Consider the following 6,366-nt stretch of genomic DNA (forward strand, 5'->3'; position numbering starts at 1 on the left):
AATGTCTATAGTGCCTACAGAGTGAGGAGATGTGACAGGAAGCAGGCAGATTCAGGGCTAGCAGTAGATCATGCTATTCACACACCTCAGGGAGACCTTTCAACTGCCCCTCCCAGAGATGCAGTGCATGCATTGTAGGTGTGGCTGCATCAGTGGGGGGATTTCAGTAAGACTTGGCTGTTAATTACCTGAAGGATGTTAATTGCCTTAATTACCTCCTTTCCTCTCTCTTCCTTGCATGTGAATCTCTTCTGTGTGGAATTCATCAACTTTGGATAGGTTGAACAGAGGTCCTCCTCTGTTGATGTGAGCCTCAGATGTGAGATTCATTTAATCCTGAATCACTACTCACTTTCTTAGCCACCACACAACACTAACTGTTGTTCAATCTGTCAGTGAGATTACCTGCCATGGATGAACACTGAAAGACTCAAAATTGCTTCTGTGTTGCAGGTTCCTCTGTCTAGTCAAGTATGTGGCTTGTAGAGCATGTGCCACAGCATAGACAGCATTGTAGATACCGTAGCTTTCACCAGACATAGCCATCTCAAAGAAAGACAGAGGAGCTTTCCTCAGTTTCTTTTCTCCTTCACATCTTTGACAGTGTATGAATTCAAATTGCCATAACAAACAGAGAAAGTTCTTCAGTGTCTCATCAGGCTTTAAGGTCAGCAGAAAGTCTTCGAATGCTGGCACTGAACTTGCGTGGAATAAGAAAGACAATGCTCCATGCAAAATGTTGGTACCCAACAATTGCCCAGAAGATGAAGAGATATACCACTGAGGTGGCATGATCCAAACCTTCCTTATATAAGTCCTTATATTATATTCAATCCTTTCCAAGATCAATAAAAACTGGAACAACTTTGTATTCCCACCAACAATAATCACTTTGACCTCAGTTGTTAAAATTGTTAATTTTAACCCTTCTATTTTTTTAACAAGCTCATATTTTTTTTCTGAATCCCTTTGCAACCATGCAATGCAAATATTGTTCTGGGCAAGCTGTGGTGTCAGGCTCAGCACAAAGCTTTCTCCATCCTCGTCATCCGAAACCACGAGGCCAACCCACATCCATCTGAAATGCAGAAGTAGCTGGACAATCCCAGCGTGATGCATAGTTTCCCTTGGTGCAGTCCAGTACAATGAAGGGAAGTGAATTCTACTACTTAACGTCCTTTCAGCTGTACCATAAGCAAACTATAGAATGGAAACAACATAACTTATTATAATTTGAAGAAATAATGCATTTCCACTGTGATATGTTTACTCAAATGATCCAGTAATGCCAATTCCTCAATTTCCATTTCTGTTGCTATACAATAATCTATCTATGTACCAATCTCCAATAAAATACAATCAAGTTTATCATGAAGCTGACTACTGATTGCTATAAAAGCTTATGGTCTGTGTCTTCCTTAGACAAACTTAGTTTAAGCTCATTTCGAGTGTTGCAAAATCCTTAACTTGTGGAACACTCTGTGATGCCAATAAATTTGTTATAAGTAGGAGATGAACCGATCCATCTGTCCCAATCACTTGCTTGTCAATCTTTGATAAATTGCACCTCTCAGACTTGCTCATGCAGCTGTTGGACCCACTGATCTCAGAAAAATGAGATTATTTTAAAATTTTAAAAAAAGAACTTACAGGGAATTCTCATAATTCTGACCAGGAACTTCTCTAAAATTGAGCAAGTGTACCAGAGGCAATACTAGAGAGAAAATCCCACCAATCATGGCTTCTCCTGGTTTATATACATTGTCTTGGATGCTTCTAATATGACATGCTCTTTTTTGGTTCTGGCACATAATAGGAAGGAACATCATCTGAAAAAGTAGCAGCAAGAAGAGCCGCCTAAATAGAAATCCATGCTTGGCCATGCCACAGCATTACATCTGTCTCTGTTACCAGACCAACAGTTACAGTGATACAACAGTCACATTAACAGATGGAGCCCTACACCATTTTCAAGTGACACATTGCAGTCAGCACAGACTAGGGCTGAGGATTTAACTGCCAGTGTTGTCCCTCTGGATTTTTTTTTGAAGAGGTGTAAAAATAATAGTTATTTTAATAATTACCAAGTAGATAAATGCCTTTCTGAAAAAGAACAGATAAATATCTTCCTAAAGTCATATAAGATCAGGTTGTGCAACTCAGATATTAGGCTTTTTTGGAAAGTAATCACTCGTAGGCTGTTAAAAAAAAGAATGAAGGAAAACAATTCTATTATGCAAAGAAGTTACTAACTATAAACACTGCTTCTCAATATAATAACCACTCAAATTGAGATACTTGTCATAGTGTGGCACAAGTGTTTGTATGTCCTTGTCAAAGAACATCAACGCAGACCCCATTCACTGCTTTTTGGGATTGTCCATGAGGTTTTTGGGCACTCACTTTGCACAAAACTTGCAATAGCCTAATTTCTTAGTCACGGTTTCATACAGAATCATCATATATGCTCCCTACCACATCCTTGGTACTCCCCTGCAACTGTGGTGAGGTGACAGACAATCTTGTTGAGCAAGTCAACAAAGTGATTCAAGGCGCCATTGGTTCATGATTTCTCAACTTTCCATCAGCCATTAAATTTGAAGAAATTTGATGGAAAGTTCAGAAATAGTGTAGGGACTGGCACTGGGATGGCACTGGCACTGACTTGGCACAGAGTGTCGCAGGCATGCCTTACTCCCAGTGACACCCAGTGCTGGCGCTGGAGGTCAACACGAGTGCTGGTCCAGCTCACGATTGGGCCCATAATCACTATTATGAGTAAACTTGTGTAAAGGGGGTAAAGATGGTTTTAAAAAAGTTAAATCTCTTCCCTCTAAGGTAAAAAATTCCATTTTCCATGTGGAAGTTAATGATAGTTAGAATTACTGGCCCACCTACAAGTCATCACCATGTATGGGCATTAAGCCCTAAAGCCACACACACACATACACACTAACATCAGCAGTGTATAAATGGGCAGAGCAACCTGTGCTCAGGCTTTCACTTTCTGCAACCCAGTAGAAGGTGATAGCCAGCAGGCTCTTACTCTGAGAAGCCGACTCCCGGGTGTCAGGCCTTGGCATAAGAACATAAGAACAGCCCCACTGGATCAGGCCATAGGCCCATCTAGTCCAGCTTCCTGTATCTCACAGCGGCCCACCAAATGCCCCAGGGAGCACACCAGATAACAAGAGACCTCATCCTGCTGCTCTCCCCTACATCTGGCATTCTGACTTAACCCATTCCTAAAATCAGGAGGTTGCGCATACACATCATGGCTTGTACCCCATAATGGATTTTTCCTCCAGAAACTCGTCCAATCCCCTTTTAAAGGCGTCTAGGCTAGACGCCAGCACCACATCCTGTGGCAAGGAGTTCCACAGACCGACCACGCGCTGAGTAAAGAAATATTTTCTTTTGTCTGTCCTAACCCGCCCAACACTCAATTTTAGTGGATGTCCCCTGGTTCTGGTATTATGTGAGAGTGTAAAGAGCATCTCCCTATCCACTCTGTCCATCCCCTGCATAATTTTGTATGTCTCAATCATGTCCCCCCTCAAGCGTCTCTTTTCTAGGCTGAAGAGGCCCAAACGCCGTAGCCTTTCCTCATAAGGAAGGTGCCCCAGCCCCATAATCATCTTAGTTGCTCTCTTTTGCACCTTTTCCATTTCCACTATGTCTTTTTTGAGATGCGGCGACCAGAACTGGACACAATACTCCAGGTGTGGCCTTACCATAGATTTGTACAACGGCATTATAATACTAACCGTTTTGTTCTCAATACCCTTCCTAATGATCCCAAGCATAGAATTGGCCTTCTTCACTGCTGCCGCACATTGGGTCGACACTTTCATCGACCTGTCCACCACCACCCCAAGATCTCTCTCCTGATCTGTCACAGACAGCTCAGAACCCATCAGCCTATATCTAAAGTTTTGATTTTTTGCCCCAATGTGCATGACTTTACACTTACTGACATTGAAGCGCATCTGCCATTTTGCTGCCCATTCTGCCAGTCTGGAGAGATCCTTCTGGAGCTCCTCACAATCACTTCTGGTCTTTACCACTCGGAAACGTTTGGTGCCATCTGCAAACTTAGCCACTTCACTGCTCAAACCTGTCTCCAGGCCATTTATGAAGAGGTTGAAAAGCACCGGTCCCAGGACAGATCCTTGGGGCACACCGCTTTTCACCTCTCTCCATTGTGAAAATTGCCCATTGACACCCACTCTCTGCTTCCTGGCCTCCAACCAGTTCTCAATCCACGAGAGGACCTGTCCTCTAATTCCCTGACTGTGGAGTTTTTTCAGTAGCCTTTGGTGAGGGACCGTGTCAAACGCCTTCTGAAAGTCCAGATATATAATGTCCACGGGTTCTCCCGCATCCACATGCCTGTTGACCTTTTCAAAGAATTCTATAAGGTTTGTGAGGCAAGACTTACCCTTACAGAAGCCATGCTGACTCTCCCTCAGCAAGGCCTGTTCGTCTATGTGTTTTGAGATCCTATCTTTGATGAGGCATTCCACCATCTTACCCGGTATAGATGTTAGGCTGACCGGCCTATAGTTTCCCGGGTCCCCCCTCTTTCCCTTTTTAAAAATAGGCGTGACATTTGCTATCCTCCAATCTTCTGGTACCGTGGCCGTTTTGAGGGACAAGTTGCATACCTTAGTCAAGAGATCTGCAACTTCATTCTTCAATTCCTTAATAACCCTTGGGTGTATGCCATCAGGGCCCGGTGACTTATTGATCTTTAATTTATCAATGAGGTCTGAAACATCTTCTCTTTTAACCTCTATCTGACTTAACTCCTCGGATAGGAGGGGCCGTTCGGGCAGCGGTATCTGCCCGAGGTCTTCTGCCGTGAAGACAGATGCAAAGAACTCATTTAATTTCTCTGCCATCTCTAAGTCTCCTTTTATCTCCCCTTTCCCTCCCTCACCATCCAGAGGGCCAACCGCTTCTCTGGCGAGTTTCCTGCTTCTAACATATTTGAAGAAGCTTTTATTATTCCCCTTAATGTTGCTGGCCATGCGTTCCTCATAGTCTCGCTTGGCCTCCCCTATCACCTTCTTACATTTCTTTTGCCACAGTTTATGTTCCTTTTTATTCTCTTCATTAGGGCAAGACTTCCATTTACGGAAGGAAGCTTCCTTGCCCTTCACAGCCTCTCTAACTTGGCTGGTTAGCCATGCGGGCACTCTCCTGGATTTAGTGGAACCCTTCTTTCTTTGCGGTATACACCTCTGCTGGGCCTCTATTACTGTTGTTTTAAGCAGCCTCCATGCACTTTGGAGAGATTGGACTCTTTTTACCCTCCCTTTCAACCTCCTCCTAACCAGCCTCCTCATTTGAGGGAAGTCCGCCCGTCGGAAGTCAAGGGTTTTGTTAGAGATTTGCCTGGTATTCTTCCCCCAACGTGCACGTCAAAACGGATCGCAGCATGATCACTGTTCCCCAATGGCTCAGTAACGTTTACATCTCTAACCAGGTCCTGCGTACCGCACAAAATTAAATCCAGAGTCACCTGTCCTCTGGTGGGCTCCGTGACTAGCTGATCTAAGCCACAGTCATTTAGCACGTCAAGAAATCCGGTTTCCTTATCGTGACCAGAACACAAATTGACCCAGTCAATATGAGGATAATTGAAGTCCCCCATGATTACAACCCTGTCCTTCCTTGTCACCTCCCTGATCTGTTTCCTCATTTCAAGGTCCCCATCAGATTTCTGGTCTGGAGGACGATAGCACACCCCCAGTATTACATCGCTGCTCAAGCCTGGTAATTTAACCCACAGAGATTCTACGGTGGAGTCGGACCCACCTTCAATCTCTACTTTGCTGGATTCTATCCCTTCCTTAACATAAAGGGCCACCCCACCTCCAACACACCCCTGCCTGTCCCTCCTGTAGAGTTTATAGCCCGGGATTGCGGTATCCCACTGATTCTCCGCATTCCACCAGGTTTCCGTTATGCCCACTATGTCAATATTTTCCCTTGTCACCAGACATTCCAGTTCTCCCACCTTTGCTCGTAGACTTCGGGCATTCACATAAAAGCATTTATACACGGAATGCCCCAGGATGGGCTGCTTATTCGCTCCTTTGTCCCCGCATCCTCTCATTGTGCCAAACTGTCTATCACATCCCATCTCCCTACCTTTCCCAATTTCTTCTCCTACCCTGCCTTTGTCTTGTTGTTCTCTAACCTCCCCATCCTCCTCCCATAGGGATGAGGAGTCCCGAACCGGATGCCCCTCGGCTCCTGTCGGCCTTCCCCCAGGGATCAGTTTAAAAGCTGCTCTGCCACCTTTTTAATGTTATGCGCCAGCAGTCTGGTTCCATTCTGGTTCAAATGGAGCCCGTC

The sequence above is a fragment of the Tiliqua scincoides genome, chromosome 5 (genome assembly GCF_035046505.1).
Source record: "Tiliqua scincoides isolate rTilSci1 chromosome 5, rTilSci1.hap2, whole genome shotgun sequence".
Lineage (NCBI taxonomy): Eukaryota > Metazoa > Chordata > Lepidosauria > Squamata > Scincidae > Tiliqua > Tiliqua scincoides.